We start from the raw sequence: 18,904 nt of genomic DNA, 5'->3' as shown, positions 1-18,904 counted from the left end.
GGCACTCCATCAAAAGATATCTTAAAATTTAGGTTTTGGGGAAAACATGAGTAAAGGGTTATAAAAGCGCCTTCTTACTTGAACAGAATCCTCACACAGTCCGCAGCCATCTGCCTGAAAGCCTTCTTCAGCACCAGTGGGACCCCTCTCTGTGGTCCATGCCAAAGATCTTGCATTCCTACCATCTGACGCAAACTGCAAGTGCAGAGGGACATATCCAAGCCTTCTTGGAGACACTGTGTGTCAGCCCTTTATGAATGTGTAATGAAACATTCTGCAGATTTTATAAAGCTGTTTTTTTTATTATTATCTTTGTTGGATAGAGACAGCCAGAAACCGAGAGGGTAGGGAGAGATGGAGAGGGAGAGAGACAGAGAGACACCTACAACATTGCTTCACCACTCAGAAAGCTTTCCCCCTGCAGGTGGGGGCCAGGGGCTTGAAACCAGGTCCTTGAGCGTTGTAACATGAGCACTTAGCCAGGTGCGCCACCCACAGGCCCATAAGATTGTATAAGATTTTTCAACTTTCATAGCATATTGAAAATTACAGGGCAGGGGTTTAAAAGCACTTACACAGGTTTCTTATTAGGTTTAGCACTTTTAACAGTGAATGCTATCTGATTAAGGATTATTTGACGCGATCCATTGAGTTCTTTGAGAAGGATTATTTCAGTCAGAGTCATCAAAGGATTATACCTGATGTCTGTGAAAATCTTACCAGGATTATGCAATGGTGGATTAGATTTAGTAACTGTGGTTAAGTAATTTCTGAAGATGACTTAGTTGAGAACAAGGATAACTCAGCTGTTCTGACTCCAGAATCTGCCTTACAAGGTTCTCATATCTGACAGAAATGATGAAATGCCCGCTGTAGTTCACCCTGCTGAAAACGATACAATTTAGCATTCTGAATATACTGTTTGGAATAGAGTTTGACTCTTTGAGAAGAACATTGCATTATACAACAGAAAGAGTGTCTTCAGGCAGTCAGTGAGGTGGCACATTGAATAAAGCACTGGACTCTCAAGCATGAGTTCCTGAGTTCAATCCCTGGCAGAACACATACCAGAGTGATGTCTGGTTCTTTCTCTCTCTATCTTTCTCATTAATAAATGAATAAAATCTTTCAAAAATGTTTTCAGTAATTAATCTGATGGTTTTTAAAATTTTTTAATACTTATTTATTCCCTTTTGTTGCCCTTGTTGTTTTATTGTTGTAGTTATTGTTATTGTTATTGATGTCATCATTGTTAGATAGGACAGAGATAAATGGAGAGAGGAGGGGAAGACAGAGGGGGGAGAAAAAGCCAGACACCTGCAGACCTGCTTCACAGCCTGTGAAGTGACTCCCCTGTAGGTGGGGAGCCGGGGGCTTAAGCCCGGATCCTATGCCGGTCCTAGCGCTTTGTACCACCTGCGCTTAACCCGCTGCATTACCGCCTAATTAATCTAATGTTAAGCTACAGAAAGTAGATTTGTTTCAGATATTATGAATAAGCATAACAGATATTAAATAATAAGTTAATGGAAAAAAATTTAAGAATAGTCACTATAAAATATTTAAAAGGGGGGACAAAGTATCTGTCTCTACCTACCCTATCATCATCCACATTCAATTGAGGTGAACTTTATAAACACCACCTTGCTTGAAGCTCTTCTGCTGTGCTAAGCAATATTTTAAGTGCTTCCTTTAATTTATTTTGTTATTTACTCACAAGAGACCCTAAATGTTATTATCCCTCCTTTCTAAATAAGCAACTGAGGTACCAAAAAAAAAAGAAAAGAAAAGAAAAAGAATTGTTTTTAAGTTTTGCAGTCCAAGACCCTAAATCAGAACTGAAGTCCAGGCCTGGTGCTGATTTTTATCAGCATTAGTAGTATTAAGAAGTATTTATCATCAACATTTTCCTTCTCAAAAGTTCTGCTGAATTTTAAAACAGAGGCATATATGAGACACCCCCAATCATGCTACAACATTCCCCATATATTATGTCTCAGCAAAGCATCTGCAGTGTCTAGTGAGGCTGTAAGTCAAGTGACCGTCACTCAAACAACATCGTAAACTCCATCTGGAATCTGAAAACTGAGCTGTTCTTTGCTTCCCGCACTGCCATCAGTCATTGAGATTTGGGGATGGGATTTGGAAGTAGAACAAGGTGGAAGACTCCACCATTTTAGCGTGGGAGAAATGGCCCCTTTGGAGACTAGTCTGGAACTCTTTTTCTTTTAGGTAATAGCTCTGCTTTGAGATCTGGCCCCCTGGGGCTCATGAAAAATGGAATCATTCCTACTATCAATGCAAGGGTATTTTCTGATTATTGCTAGCCTTTTCAGCTTCCAGCTGGTTTCTGCCTGCCCACATCTGAACCCTGGCTCTGCCCCATCTTCTCCTTATTCAGTTTGTGAGCATCAGCTAAGTGCTTAAGTTCTCACTATCTCAGAAGGTAAGAACTGTGCATACCTTGTAGAACCACCACACCAGTGCAGTGAGATAAGGCCTGTGAAATGCTTGGAACAGCTCCCAACATCTAACTATTGCTCACTCAGTAAGTACTAAATGCATACTTTCAACTCAAAAGAGTCAGGGTTTGCAATCTAGTGGTTCATCCCTGTGTATTAATATCAGACTTCTCAAGGTACGTTTTCAGTTGTGTGGGATGTCTCCTTATCCCATTATGACATTCAGGAAGCTGAGGTTTGGAGCATTGACTGTCAGACTGAAGTAATCCCTCTAGGCACTACGAAGGCAGGAACTACTGCATATACTACACACTGGCATATAGCCCAACTGCAGGTGCTACCTAAACTGTGATTATTTTTTATCTTCCTTTCTTGAAAGATAAACATTATACCTCAAGTTTTCCTTACCTTAAAGACAATTTGATATTTCCACTTGTCCAGATAATAATATATTCTGTGAAAGTAATTTCCTCTCTTCAGTGAGAAAAGAATAGATTTGGACTTACAAGTATAATTCTTACTAGCTGTAGGAAAAAAATATTTAGGGGCTGGCTGGTGGTGTACCAGGTAGAGTGCAGACTTTATCATACACAAGGTCCCTCGGGGGAAATTTCACAAGTGGTGAAGCAGTGCTGCAAGCATCTCATTTGCTCTCCCTATCATCCACTTACCTATCTACCCCTCCCCTCTCAATTGCACTCTGTCTTTATTCAATAATAAATAAATAAGTCAGAATCAAAATTTATAAAAAAGAAAGTACGCATCACAGCTTTGACAAGTCCTGTTAGTCTAAGTGAGAAGAAGCTATCCCATGATACAGTCAGAAAATCAATTAAGACAGGATCTGAATTTAGCTAATCCAAAGGCATCATCTGCTCAGATTCTTCCACATGAACCATATTACAGGTTCAGATAGCCAGGCAAAAAAGTGAGGGAGAAAAAGCATCTCTTCCAGAACTATATAACTAGGAGTTCAATTCTTAAATCTGACATTTACTAGCTAGTTGTGTATCTTCTGGTAAATTATCTAACTTCCCTGAGCTATAATTCCTTTCTCAGCAGCCCACGCCTGATAGCAAGATTAAACACGGACATGGGTCTAAGCTCTTACTACAGAGCAGGCTGGTGGGGCTATTGGAATCTGACTTGATTTAAGCACCGAAGAGCAAGTTGCTGGAGGGGCCTTTAAACATCCCAAACACGACATTCTGTACATCTATGAATCTCTGTATCCTGACATCTGCCTGCCTCTCTCTCTCTCTCTCTCTCTCTCTCTCTCTCTCTCTCTCTCCTCCTCCTCCTCCTCCTCCTCCCTCTCCCTCTCCCTCTCCCTCTCCCTCTCCCTCTCCCCCTCCCCTCCCTCTCCCTCTCCCTCTCTTCCTCTCTCTCTCCTCCCCTCTCTCTCTCCCCCCCTCTCTCTCCTCCCACTCAAAATGCCTGCCTACCTGCCTACGTCCTATATTTCACAATCCCCACCTAGCACATGATGAATGGAATCACCCAGCTGTGGTCAGTAAATTATCTGTATGTAAAAATAGACTTAGTCATGTCTGCTGAGAGAGGTAAAGAGGTTATGCCAGAGACCATATTTGCCTAGTACTCTGCTCATAACTTGTCCAGGCTACCCCAGCGAATGTACCCATGCATGTGGAGAGCCATGGCCATCACCAGGGAGGTAAGATCAGCACACAGAATGGCTCTCTCCAGGGACTGAACTTCTCACTAAACATGGCTCCCAGGTCTTTGGGGCTTTGTGAAGAAAGCTCCATACTGGGGTTGGTGTGCCTCTCTTACTAATAAAGTTAATGGTTCAGAATAGAAGAGGAAGAGTAGGTGAGTTGGTGAGAGCAAGGGAGGGGGAATTTCTAGGATAAGTTTCATGGTTTTCCTTTAATTTTTAAAATTCTAATCAAATCATTTATTTTTTATTTGATAGGACAGAAATCAGTTGAGGAGGGGAGATAGAGATTAAGACATACCTGCAACATTGTTTGCATCACTCATGAAGCATCCCCACACACACAGTTGGGGGCTGGGGGCTTGAACCCAGGCCTGAAGATCATGGTAATGTGTGCTCAACTGGATGCACTAGTACCCAGCTCCTGTCTCATATTTTTTTGAATTTTTTATTTATAAAATTGAGATATTGACAAGACCATGGAACAAGGGGTACAATTCTACCACATAATTCCCACCACTGAACTCCATATCCCATCTCCCCTGAAAGCTTTCCTATCCCTCTGGGAGTATGGACCCAGGGTCATTAAGGAGTACAGAAGGTAGAAAGTCTGGCTTCTGTAACTGCTTCCCCACTGAACATGGACATAGGCAGGTTGCTCCATCTTCCCAGACTATTTCTCTCTTTCCCTAGTGGGGCAGGGATGAGGGGAAGCGGGGCTCCAGGACACATTGGTGGGGTCATTTGCCCAGGGAAGTCAGGCTGGCATCATGGTAGCATCTGAAACCTAGTGGCTGAAAAAGAGTTACGATGTAAAGCCAAACAAAGTGTTGGCTGACTATCTCATAATTTTTAAAGAAATAGCCCCAGAAGAGTGGCATCTTGGATTGAAAGTCTTCCATGTATCATAACCAAATGCTAACATCAGAGGGTAAAAACATGAGCATTTTCTCCTGACCTAGGTTACTCTAGGCCTTGAAAAAAGAAATCTTTTCAACTTGGAGGGCAAAAGTATTCACATTAGGCACTAGCCAACTTCTTAAGTTATTTTCTGATAATAATTCATGCTTAATAGGCATCATAGCAAGTTACATAGAAGAGGAGAAATTCAGAATTAAGTTATCAGCACACTAATATTCCTCATTGCAGCTTAAAAAATTTCTTTCTTTCTTTCTCTTTTTGTTCACTTGAAGTAGGGACAGGTAGGTAGAGAGACAGAGAAAGAGAATGAAGGAGACTCCAGCACCAAAGCCTCCTTCAATGCAGTGGGGGCCTCGTTCAAACAAGGACTGTGCAGATGGCAAAGCAGTGAACTACCCAGGTGGGCTCTTTCAGGAGTCCCAAATTTATATCTTTCGTCTTCATTAGTTTGACATCACAAGTCTGAAAAAGTATGAAAGAGAGAAGAGAAAGAATGAGAAAGGTGATACATGGAAGCGACAGGAAGTAAAAGGCTCATTCTCTTGATGTGAGGAAACATCATTCTGAGGATACCACTGTTCATTTCTTATGGTCAGTTCGTATTTCCTTGGGTCTGCTTATATCCCATAACAACTTTGACTTCTTTTTACTCCCCTCGTCAGCAGGTTTCACTGTTCCACCTGGTGTTTGTTTGTTTCCGGTAGAGAGACAGAAAAAGAGAGGGAAAGCACCAGAGAAGGACTTCCTGCAGTGCAGCGGAGCCAAGCTACATCTTGGGTCATTTGCTTGCCAAAGCAGTCTTTATCCAACTGAGATAGTTTGCTGGCCCTCCAAGAATTTACACATCCATCTGCCAGTAAATTTATTTCATATTTTGACTGTTGTGACTAGTGCAAGTATGTACATAGAGGTGTGGATATCCTGTTATTGTTGTTGTTGAAACTGGATTTTATTTTCTAATTTGTGATTAACAGTAGGTTAAGATTGTAAGGTTACAGCTCCACATCACACCCACCACCAATATTCTGTGTCCCCATCCTTCCACCTCCCAAAGGTAACCACCAGAGTTCTCATAAGTCTTAGAAACAGTTTACTTGCTTCTGTTTTTTTTTTCTTCAAGTTCATGTGTATCAGATCTTTAGATGTTGCATATGAGTTAAACCATCTAGTAGTTTTCTGTCATCTCTTCATGTGTTTAGTTAAACACCACCACCTCCAGTTCTATCTATTTTGTCCCAAAGAACATAATATCATCTCTGGTGTTTCTCTCTGTGTATGCATCTCTCTCTCTCGGAAAAAAAAGAACGTAATATCATCTTTTTAGATCTCAGAGTAATATTCTTCAGCGTCTACATCTCTTAACATCATATGGTGATGGGCATTTAGGCTGCTTCCACTCTGGCTATTGTGAGTAATATAGCTATGAACATGTCCCTTCAAATTAGTGTTTTAAGTGTCCTTTGTATAAATGCCTAAGAGTGGTGCTGCCGGAATACCTTTTTATTTGCTTGAGGACTCCCTATACAGTCTTTCAAAGGGGCTGCACCAGTTTACATTCCTGACAGCAATGTAGCAGTGTTCTCTCTTTCTCCACAACCTCTCCAATGCCTGTCATTTCCTCGTTTGTTGGTGGAAACCATTTCTCTCAGGTGTGAGATGGGATCTCAGTGTAGTTTGAATTTGCATTTCTCTAATGGTAAGTGAAGTGGATCATTTCTCACGTGTCTATGGACCATGTCTATCTCTTCTTGAGAAAAGTGTCTAGTTCTTTGGTCCACTTTTTTCTTGGGTTATTTTTGCTTCTTTTGTAGATCTGTACAAATTCTGTATAGATATTTGATATCAGTCACTTGTCTGAAATGTGCTGTGCAAATATCTTCTCCCATTTACTGAGTTACCTGGTTATCTTTGTGCAGTTTGCTTTTGATGTGTAGAAGCTATTTAGTTACATATAATCCCACTTATTTACTCTTGTTTTTATTCCCTATACCAAGGGAGTTGAATCTACAAATCCATCTTTGATATGAAATTCCTGTAAAGTTTCACCAACATTTCCTTTTGAATCCATGTTTTCACATCCTTTGGATATAGGTCTTGAAGTAACATTGCAGATACTGGGTTGTCCCACTCCCAAGCAGAATCTAGATAGCTCAAATAAATGACCTTGAAAAAACATCAATAATAGTTATGAGTGATTCTCACACTCTGAAAACTATGGTGGTTAGCAGACATAAATGGTAGTGGGAGAGGTAGAAGGCTGCATTTGGTGTGGTGGCACTTCTGTGGTATGTTGAGATGTGTGACACTATGCTAATATAGTATTGTAAGCCAGTAAAAATGTTAAAAGAGCACCACCGAACAAGATTTTATCATGAATGACTTTTATGTTTGTGTGTTTCTTCTTCTTCTTCTTCTTCTTTTTTTTTTTTTTGCCTCCAGGGATATTGCTGGGGCTCAGTGTCTGCACCATGAAACCACGGCTCCTGGAGGCCCTTTTTTGCAGCCTTGTGGTTATTATTGTTATTGTTGATGTCGTTCGTTGTTGGATAGGACAGAGAGAAATAGAGGAGGGGAAGATAGAGAGGAGGAGAGAAAGACAGACACCTGCAGCCCTGCTTCACCACCTGTGAAGCGACTCCCCTGTAGATGGGGAGCCTGGAGCTAGAACCGGGATCCTTATGCCAGTCCTTGTGCTTTGAGCCACGTGTGCTTAACACTGTGTGCCACCGACCGACCCTATGCTTCTTATCTTAAGAGTATGTCTTCTGATGATTACCAAAGCCATTTCCCTTCTACTTTCTTTTCTTTCTTTCTTTTTTTTCCTGCCTCCAGGGTTATTGCTGGGGCTTAGTGCCTGCACCGTGAATCCACTGCTCCTGGAGGCTATTTTTTCCCCTTTTGTCACCCTTGTTCTAGCCTTGTTGTGGTTATTATTATTGTTGTTGATATCATTGTTGAATAGGAGAGAGAGAAATCGAGAGGAGGGGGAGAGAAAGATAGACACCTGCAGATCGGCTTCACCAGGTGGGGAGCCGGGGGCTCGAGCCGGGATCCTTCTGGCATTCCTTGTACTTAGCGCCTAGTGCACTTAACCCGCTGCACTACTGCCCGACTCCCTCCCTCCCACTTTTTATGACCCTCTTATTCACCGAGTCTAAGGAATAAGATTACTTTCATTCCTTATTCTTAGGACTTTTGCCTTGTCTGTTCACATTATTGTCCCTAAGGCTGGTTGTCAGAGTGAGTACATATGTGAGAACAAAAAATAAACCACTCAAAAACAACGAGATCCCTGATACTAAAGATAGAGACGCTGCCAGTGATTCTGTCATGATCCTGCCTGTGAAAGGAGGAAACTTCACAAGCACATATCCCGATCTCTTTGTAAATAGTAGCTGCCAGAAATACTTAACCCTGGCTAGAAGGCAAGATTCTCCTGAGAGGACTGATCTGAAATTCCTTCCTAAGAACATACAGGAGTTTATAAACTCAAGGAAGTTAAAGAAAAAAAAATCCTTCCAAACAACTATTCACTAAAGAGATAAGCAAGGATCTTGGTGTTCCTGATTTTCATTGAGGTTCCTAGCATTGGGGTCCTGGGAGAATACATTCAAAGCCTCATCTTCTGGAAAAGATCACAGGAATTTAAAATACGGCTACAAAGAGCAAAAGAAGATCTGAGTCTGTAGACAGGGAAAAATCTACAGAGTGAATGCTGCATAGGAAATTTTGTGTTCACCTATCAAAGATGAAAGGTGAAGGCCTTGAAGGGTAATAAAACTTATTCATGTCGGAACATCAGGCAGTTTTCTTATGGGGATTGATAGTTGGAAAGGCATTTGTAATCTCAGAAAGAATCCCATGAAATGTCCAAGAAAAATGTCTAAATAGATTTTATCTCCCCACTTTTTTTTATTTGAGAGCAATCCATTCAGAATTGGAATATCAATAACCACACTCATCCTAACAATTACCTAGAGTCACATTTCAATTATCTAGGGCTCTTGTGAAATCAATAACAAAATGGTGGGCACCAGAGGGGTGGGGCTGAGCATGTGTATAGGTGGAAACTAGATTCTCAGTGGCAAATATCAAGTAGTGTAATATCTTTTCGTGTGCACACTTTCACTGCAATAAAAGCAGTCAGCAATAATAATCAAATGGTGTCTCTTGTGGTTGGGTGCCTTAAACTTCATTAAATATGAACCACTGCGATTGTGTCTCAATGAATAAGGGCAATAGAGTAAAAGGTAATGAGTTGGCCATAAGGCCAGTATGGCCAGAGAGATCATAACATGAAATGGAATCGCAAGATCTCAGTGCAGATGAGAACACAGGGCAATTAGGAGGGGGACAGACACTAAGAGGAAGAATAGCAGCTGGGCAGGTGGCAGAAAGGTGAAGCAGGGAGCTGGAAAGTATAAGACCCCAATCTTGAGTCCTGGAAACACAATGCTAGAATGAATGTCTGATGTTTCTTTCACTCTTTCTCTTTTTTTTAAATAAATTTTTACTTGTTTATTTACTATTGGATAGAAGCAGAGAGAAATTGAGAAGGGAAAGGGGAGGTAGAGAGAGAAAGAGACAGAGAGACATCTGCAGCGCTGCTTCACCGTTCATGAAGCTTTCTTCCTGCAGTTAGGCACCTGGGTCCTTGTACATTGTAACATGTATGTTCAGCCAGGTGTGCCACCGCCTGACCTCTCTATATATCTTTACCTGTCTCTTCCTTTCTGCCTTTCTCTGTCTTTGTCTCTGTCTCTCTGTCTCTCTCAGTGTGTGTGTCTCTTTCTCATTAACAAATAAAGAAATATGTCAAAGAGTAAATGAAGGGTGTGGGTGGTGGTGCACCTGGTAGAGTGCACATGTGGTAATGCTCCAGGACCTGGGTTCAAGCTTCAGGTCCCCTCCTGCAAGGGTAGTGGGAAGCTTCATAAAAAGGTAGAGCAATGCCACATTAGTCTCTCTGTCTGTCTCTCCCTCTCAGTCTCTCTCTCTGCCTCTCTCTCTCTCTGACACCAGGACCCCATACATACATGAGTTCGCTACTCCTGGGTCATATTTTTCTTTTTTCTTTTTGACCAGAGCACTGCTCGGCTCTAGCTGATGCTGGTGCTAGGAATTGTATTGTACCCGGGGCCTCTGTTGCCTCAGTCAGGAGAGTCTTTTTGTAGAACCATTGTGCAGTCTCCCCAAGCAGTCTATTTTCGATTCTGTCTACTTTAAACAGAGGCAGAGACACCGTAGCACCAGAGCTTCCCATACTGCTGTGGGGACCCTCCTTCATGTTGCTGGGATTGAGCCAGGGCCTCACACATAGCAGAGCACACACTCTACCCTGTGATTTGTCCCTTGGCCTCTTTCTGGAAGATTTCTAGTGATCCTGCTAGCTCTAGAATGGACCTGTCAGATATATAATCAGTTTCTCAAAAATAAAATAAAATAAATAAACAACCTAATGATAATAAAGACACAGAAATGGTACTGCTATCATTCCATCTTAACTTACATCCAGAAATGTACATTTATTATTTAAGATTCTTTATCTGGCCTATATTTATCACCATTTCTACTCTGTCAAGAATAGTAAGTTAATGAAAGGGTCTCAAAATTCAATATGTTCGGGGGTCGGACAAAGCGAAAGGACCCACATAAGGACCCCGTTCAAGCCCCCGGCTCCCCACCTTCAGGGTGGTCACTTCACAGGCAGTGAAGCAGGTCTGCATGTGTCTGTCTTTCTCTCCCCATCTCTGTCTCCCCTCCTCTCTCGATTTCTCTCTGTCCTATGCAGCAACAACAGCAATGGCAATAATAATAATGACAACAACAAGGGCAACAAAATGGGGGAAATGGCCTATAGGAGCAGTGGATTCATAGCACAAGCACCAAGCCCCAGCAATAACCCTGGAGGCAAAAAAAGAAAAAAAAATCATTATGTTTCTACAAATACTCAGCCTGGTTCTGGGAATGATAAGAGTTTTGTGGGCCAGGAGCTAGCTACCATGCATGAGCCCCTAGATTTGAGCTCCAGCAACACATAGGAGTTCCATAGGTAGTGCGACTGTGCTATTCTCACTCTCCTGTCTCCCTCTCTCTAAATAAAATATCAAGTGGGGCCAGGGAGACCTCCCAACAGTATCATGCATGGGCAAGGCCTTGAGTTCACTTCCTAGTGCCATCTATCTATCATCTGTCTGTCTGTCTGTCTGTCTATCTAGATATCTAATCTCTGTGTATTCAGGATCTCTCCAGAGGGTTCTCTGGTTTCTGGGGAACAGAGTTTTTTTGGTCAAGTCTCAGGGTTGAGAAGTAAACTTCATCACACATCACAATAGAGAGGAGAGAGGTTTTTATGGACTGTCTCCATGAAGGCACCATGGGCTTCCAATGAAGTGTCTCCCACCTGTGTCTCTGCCTAATCTCTCCAATCTTTCTAATGTCTCACGTGGATTCACTGTCCTTCTATATAATGGATATGTATGCATACAGCCGTGTCAATGATAATCATATCATGGGCTATACATAGACATCTTAAAGGCATGATTAGCCTGGTTATCTCTAATTCTAGTGATTCTATCAGAGTCTATGTTTACTCCATAAATCCTGAGCTGTCCCCAAGAATGGAAGCATAAGTCAGGGATATCAGATATAATAGGATTCATGTTAGCCTGAAGGTGTTTACCATGATAGGGCAAAAACATACCTGGAGACTGGGGACAGAACTATAGAGTTAACAAAGAATTTCTAACTTGTTTGGTATAATGCAGACCTGTTAGTAATTAATCAGAATAGTTCAGAGAAATAACAGACATCATAGTCATGGGTTTTCAACACACACACACACACACACACACACACACACACACACACACACACACACACGTGCGTGCCACAGAGTGGAAATAGTCTAAATGGCCATTGGCAGATGAATGGATAAAGACATGGAATATACATACTCAATGGAGTACTATTCTGCAAAAAAAATAATAAATACTATGTCCTTTTGGGGCAAAATCGATAGAATTTGGGTGCTCAGTGGTAGCGATACGGGTTAAGCATACATGGCACAGAACGCAAGGACCAGGACCGGCATGAGGATCCTGGTTCGAGCCCCTGGTACCTGACCTGCAGGGGGGGTCACTTCATAAGCAGTGAAGCAGGTCTGAAGGTGTCTGTCTTTCTCTCCCCCTCTCTGTCTTCCCCTCCTCTCTCCATTTCTCTCTGTCCTATCCAACAACGACGACAACAATAACAACAATGATAAGCAACAAGAGTGACAAAAGAGGAAAAATAGCCTCCAGGAGCAGTGGATTCATAGTGCAGGGATCGAGCCCCAACAATAACTCTGGAGGCAAAAAAGGAAAAAGAATTAGGGTAATTTATACTTAGCAAAATAAAGAACTTTGCAAGTGATGAAGCAGTGTTGCAGGTGCCTTTCTGTCTCTCTTACTCTCTATGTCCCTATCAAGACCCCATCCCTCTCAACTTCTTGCTGTCTTTACCCAATAAATACAGGTAATAATTTTTTTAAATGAAATTATTGTTGCCTGAGGTATATGCACATGGCAACAAGCCTTGCTGTGACAATTGTACAGTGTACAGGAGAATCACACCCCTATGTTGCATGTGCTAAACTCACATGGTGCTACACACTTGAGAATAGCTCAGCTAGGAGGACAAAGAAGATTGTACCATCACACAGAGCAGAAAGAGGTCACCATGTCCCTCAAAGCCCAAGAAGGCCAGATGATGTAGCATTTCAAATCCAGAGGCAAAAAGCTCTTTGTAACAAATACACGACGTGCTTTTTCTCAAGTAGAAACTCCAGAAAGAATAAACCAATCCACCCTTTCATACTGACCACTGCCAGGCCTCTCTGTGTTTGTGACCCCAGGGCTGTCTGAACGCTCAAACTGACTGCCCATCTGGTAGACCTGCCCTTGCCCCAGGCCACTGGGGCCAAACCATGATGACAATATCACTGCCCTTGCTCTCCTCACCCTTTACCCCAAGATTTATGAACTTGGTAGTTTTTTAAATATTTTATTTATTTACATTACCTTTTTTTGCCCTTGTTGTTTTATTGTTGTAGTTATTATTGTTGTTGCTGATGTCATTGTTGTTGGAAAGGACAGAGAGAAATGGAGAGAGGAAGAGAAGACAGAGAGGGGGAGAGAAAGACAGACACCTGCAGACCTGCTTCACCACTTGTGAAGCAGCACCCATACAGGTGGGGAGCTGGGGCTCGAACCGGATCATTATGCCAGTCCTTGTGCTTTGTACCACCTGCCCGTAACCTGTTAGTTGTGCTACCGCCTGGCTCCTGAACTTGGTAGTTTTTAAGTCCATTCTGTGTACACAGCCAAAAGGTCAAGGGCTAGTAGACCAACTGTTCATCAGAAAATAACTGATATATTTCCTTTTAAATATATAATTTTTAAAAATATGTTGCAAGGTGGTAGGATTACAGGGTATATTCCCACGTCACACCCACCACCAAAGAAACAATGTTGTTAAAATTTTCAGAGGCTCTGGCCGGGCGGGCTTGCTTCACGGCAGGTAACAGAGACGCGGAGACAACGGCTGGGCAGGGCAGCTGTATTTCTTTATTCAGGAACAACGATTCACAAACTAAGACAAACTAATCACCAAACAGAACTCGGCTGTCTCTTTGCGGCGGCGCAAGCACTCTTTCTTTTTCTCTCGAACTCAGGAACCCTCTCCCTTACTCTCGAACTCAGAAACTCTCTCACTCTCGCACTCTCGAACTCCAGAACTCTCTTTTCTCTCGAACTCAGGAACTCAGGAACTCTGTCTCTCTGGCACTCTCTCTTACTCTGTAACCCTGAAACTCTCGAACTCAGGAACTCAGGAACTCTGGCTAACTCTGGCACTCTCGAACTCAGGAACCCTCTCCCTTACTCTCGAACTCAGAAACTCTCGCACCCTCGCACTCTCGAACTCCGGAACTCAGGAACTCTGTCACTGGGGAACTCAGGAACTCTCGGACTCCGGAACCCTCTCCCAGGGTCCCTTGGGGTGGGGCCAAGCAGGCCCGCGAAATTAACAGGACTCATCCAATTCTCTTGGAGGGGGAGGGCTAGAACAAGCCAATGTAAAGCATACGACAAAACAATTTGCTTATTTTTGTTTTTGTTTGTTGCAAGCTCATGTGTATTAGACTCTGCATATGAGTGAAGTCATCTGGTAGCTGTTCTTTATCTCTTTGCTTATTTCATGAAGCATCATCATCTCCAATTCCATCTATTTTGTCCCAAAGGACACAATAATGTCCTTTCTGTCTGCTGATTAATAGTCAGTGCAACACATGTCCCATAGTGCCTTTAGCTGGTCATCTGTTGATGGGCACATAGGTTGCTTCCACTCTTAGACCACTGTGGATAATACTGCTATGAATATGGGAGTACATATGTCCTTTTGGATAAATGTGTGTCCTTTGGGTAAATGCCTAAGAGTGGTACTGCCAGGCCGTATGGTCATTTTATCATAACTGATATTTTCTACCTCTGTGTTTTTATTGTCATTCATTTTTTTTGCTATCATATGAATGTATTTTACAAAGGGAAAGATTTCAAAGCTCTGTCCTGTGCCTCTCTGGCACTCCAAAGATTATGGCAGAGAGAAGGTTGGGGAAGTGGGAACAGAAATTTACATGTGGTGATTCTGACAGCAATAAAGTGACAGTTGACAGGGTGACTTCAGGAAAGGTGACAGAAAAGGCTCACTCAAGGCTTGTTGCTACCCCAGAGAGATGGATGGATGTCCCTTCAGAAAGACAGCAACGGAAGGCCAAGAGTGGTTAAATACTTCTCTCTCTCTCTCTCTCTCTCTCTCTCTCTCTCTCTCTCTCTCTGTGTGTGTGTACACGCTTAATCAAAAATAAATAAAAATGGGCTGATACACAAAGGGTCAAGCTTGTGTGAATCAGAAAACATTAGAGAATGAAATACCTTCCTAATTGGTTTAACTTAACATGCACATTGGCCTGTGTCTAGTTTCTTATTGGAGAAAGCCTGTTCAGGTCAGGTTTGTCTTTATTGGCAATGAAAACTCTTCCACATGTAAACTAGTTTACCTCCAAGAGAAACCAAGTCAGCACAGCACATCACCATTAGAGCTGCTTTTGTGAGAAGAGGGGAAAAAAAGTCCTTGATTTTATAAAGGGAGTCTGCAACTTGAATTTACACCTTGTACTCTTTTATACTGGCAACAAAAGACAGCCAAGTGTGATTTGAGAAAAGTACACTGTGAGACGCTAAGGCTCAGGTAATACTTTGCAATCCAAAAGTAATTGTTTCATCTCTAAGAAATGAAAATACCTTCGGTGTAGAAGCTGTTAATAAAGCAGTGTCTCCCCAGATCTCTGAACATTTGAGATGAGCTTTCCTTCTATTTTCTTCCTACAAACATTTTAAATCCTCATAACCTTTCCTTTGCCCTCTCATTCTCCATGAAGATGTGTTTGCAGTGCTTAAATAAGTACTCCACTTTGCTTTCTAGAGATGGGCTTTTTGAGCTTGAATGACTGATTTAGTGGGTTCAACGTCTCACCTGGGGGTGGGGGGGGGAATCACACAGCAGTCTAGAGTTTCACTGAGTGGAAATTGTTTTTAATATACACATCAATTTTTTGTTTGTTTGTTTGTGTTTTGTTTTTTTTTCCCTCCATGGTGATACATGTCATCCTCACTGTACACAGATCACACAAAGAGAAAAACATTATTTATGGACTTCCACTCCTCCCCTGGAGCTCTGCCAAGAAATCTTTGTTCCTTCTGACAGGATGCTCAACATTTTCATCTAGTAACTTTGGATGTTTGGAAATTTATGAGTGTGTAATTCTGTCATAAGAAAATCACTCTGTAGCTACTATCAATAGCAATTATGATTTCTTTTACTCACTTAAAGGAGTAAAGAAAGAAGAGATGCATCTGTCTTCGCAAAGCATCACAGGCCTTTCTGCAGAATAGACTCCTAGTGTTAGGGTGTCTAACAGTGCACCAGAACCAAGTCAACAGACAAACAGCAGCTGTGATCCCCTCACACATAGCTTCACACATAACCTCTACATTAGCCTGTCGAGAAGTGGTTATATCAGTCACTGGTATTTCCTTTCTCTTTGGACTCCCAAGTCTTTCTTAATTATTATACTCTCACTCCACTCTATCTTCAAGTCCAACCAACACCACACAGTCCAGCAGTCAAGTCTAAACTCTGTTTCTACTTTCAATCTCAGCTGAGAAAAAAGGAAATTCTAAGAAATCTGTTGATATATATATATGGCAAGTGGGTGAGTTCATCATAAAATACAGATGATGGTAATTTGATATGGTGGGTAAGAGTTTTACTCAAGTCAGACAATCTAGTTTTGCATCTCAAACTCATCAGCTGTTCTCTGTCGGTCTCTGGAAGTGATAACAGTACCACCTTTATGAGGTTCATAGAGATTTTATACCTGTTAACCCTTCCAGTCTATGGAAGATTCTGGCAAACTTGCAAAAAGTGGCACACACACACCCCCCAGTGTCAACTGTTGTCCTATAATTCCCCCCAATAAAAATTACCTGAAAAGAAAAACATGCTTATTTCCCTTTTTCTTTAACTTTTAAAATTATCTTTATTGGATAGTGACAGCCCAAAATTGAGAGGGAAAGGAGAGATAGGGATGGAAACAGAGAGACACCTGAAACAGTTTTACCACTTGCAAAGCTTTCCCCCTGCAGTTGGGGACTGAGAGCATGATCCCAGGTTCTTGTGCACTGTAATGTGTGCACTTAACCAGGTGCACCACCATCCAGACCCCCTTCTTTCCTATTCACTCCCTGCCCCCCTTCCTTGAGTTTCACGTGCTATCTTTGTATTTAACACTCCATTTCCAGGACACGTGGACAACTAGTGTTCACTGTTTTCTTTCATGTTCTTGTGGTCTCTGCTCAGCCCTGGAATTGTGTTTCCTTTCCAAATATCGCTTGGATGCGTGTGTTAGGAGCTAAACAAGAGTTAAATATAAAATCCTCTTGGATAGTTTGTTATTTTTAAAATCGGAAGGGTTTAGTAAGCCTTTAAATCTGAAATCACTAAAAAACAACATGACTGCCACTAAATCACACATAGCACCACAGAAACCACACAAGGCAAAGTTCTCCGAAGAGCAGTTATTGTTAAATGTGACTATGAACCGTCACAGGAGGCTGCAAGGCCACTTACACAGGCCTGCTGCCTTATTTGACATTATTGAAGTCTTTATTCCCTGGCTTAGGCTTGAAGCTATAACAAATCCAATCATGATAATAAACTTACCAGAGGTGAAAAGACAGTTCTCTAATATTTGAAGGGGGCGGGGGCGGGAGGAGGTGAACATTGGGCAAGGCTCAGAACACAAGAAGTCAGTGAGACTAAAGCAGGAAAATAAGGCAGCATCTGCCAGGAAGAAAAAAAAAAAAAAAAGAAGTAACAAGACAGAAAGGCGGAGAAATTTAGAGGAAAAGACCACAGCACCAAAACTTCCTCCAAATGCAGTGGGGACTGTAAAAAGAAAATAGTATGTCTATATGTATATATATATATATATATATATATATATATATATATATATATATATATGTATGTATATATGTACATATACATATATACATATATATATAACCTTTATTTATTGAGTAAAGACAGACAGAAGTTGAGAAGGGTAGGGGTGATAGAGAGTAAGAGAGACAGAGAGGCACCTGCAACACTGCTTCATTACTTGCAAAATTCTCTCTCTCTCTCTCTCTCTCTCTCTTTGCCTCCAGGGTTATTGCTGGGGCTCGGTGCCTGCACCTGGAGGCTTTCCCCCCCTTTTTGTTGTCATATCATTGTTGTGGTTATTATTATTGTTGTTGTTGTTTCACCGGCCCCTCTGATAAACATTTAAAAATAATATATATATTGTTTTAAGTAATATATAAAGTGATCCTTTTAACACAGTTTACCACAAACATAAAACTACACATGAAATTCTTTTATTATTCTTGCATTAGAATATAGCTCTTTTAGAAGTTCACCTCTTATTGTAATCATCACAGGATGCTTTTATTAGGACACTATAGTACTGATGATAATTTATTTTTTTATTTCTTTTAAATATTTTTATTTATTTATTATTGGATAGAGACAAAGATAAATTGAGAGGGGAAGGGAAGATAGAGAGGAAGAGAGACAAAGAAACACCTGCAGCCCTGCTTCAACCACTTGTGAAGCTTTCCTCCTACAGGTGGGGACCAAGGGCTTGAACCTGGGTTCTTGAGAACTGTGATATGTGCGTTTAACAAGATACACCACCACCTGGCCCCCTGCAGGTAATTTATACAACTGGTGAGTAGAGACAATTTCTATTTATGTTAGACATTGTCTTTATTTCACATCAGGGAAATATATTGGCTTTATTATAGATTTAAATATTCCTGCATGATGATCTGGCCTACTCCAGCCCTCCTTCATTAGACAATCTTCAAACTTAATCCAGTCAGCAGCATCTTTATTACCTTGTGTTTTTATACTATGAAAAGATGTAGAAAAAAAAAGATGTAGAGATCTTATCTGTTTATTTGCAACGACTATGCTGTCAGTATATGATAATGTTCAGACTATTATAACAACTTCTGGTCTTCAGTGACAGATGCTGTAGAAACAGCCCATTGTATTATACTGACAACTACTAACAGAAGTTTTCTCTTTTGAGGGACTGCTTTCTCTTTTAAGACATGGAAATTAGAAGTGAACAGAGAAAGTTAAAAAAAAAAAAAAAACTTGTTGAGAGGCACAGAGCAAGTAGGAGACTGAGACT

The sequence above is a fragment of the Erinaceus europaeus genome, chromosome 2 (assembly GCF_950295315.1).
Source record: "Erinaceus europaeus chromosome 2, mEriEur2.1, whole genome shotgun sequence".
NCBI lineage: Eukaryota > Metazoa > Chordata > Mammalia > Eulipotyphla > Erinaceidae > Erinaceus > Erinaceus europaeus.
This window is presented reverse-complemented; position numbering follows the sequence as displayed.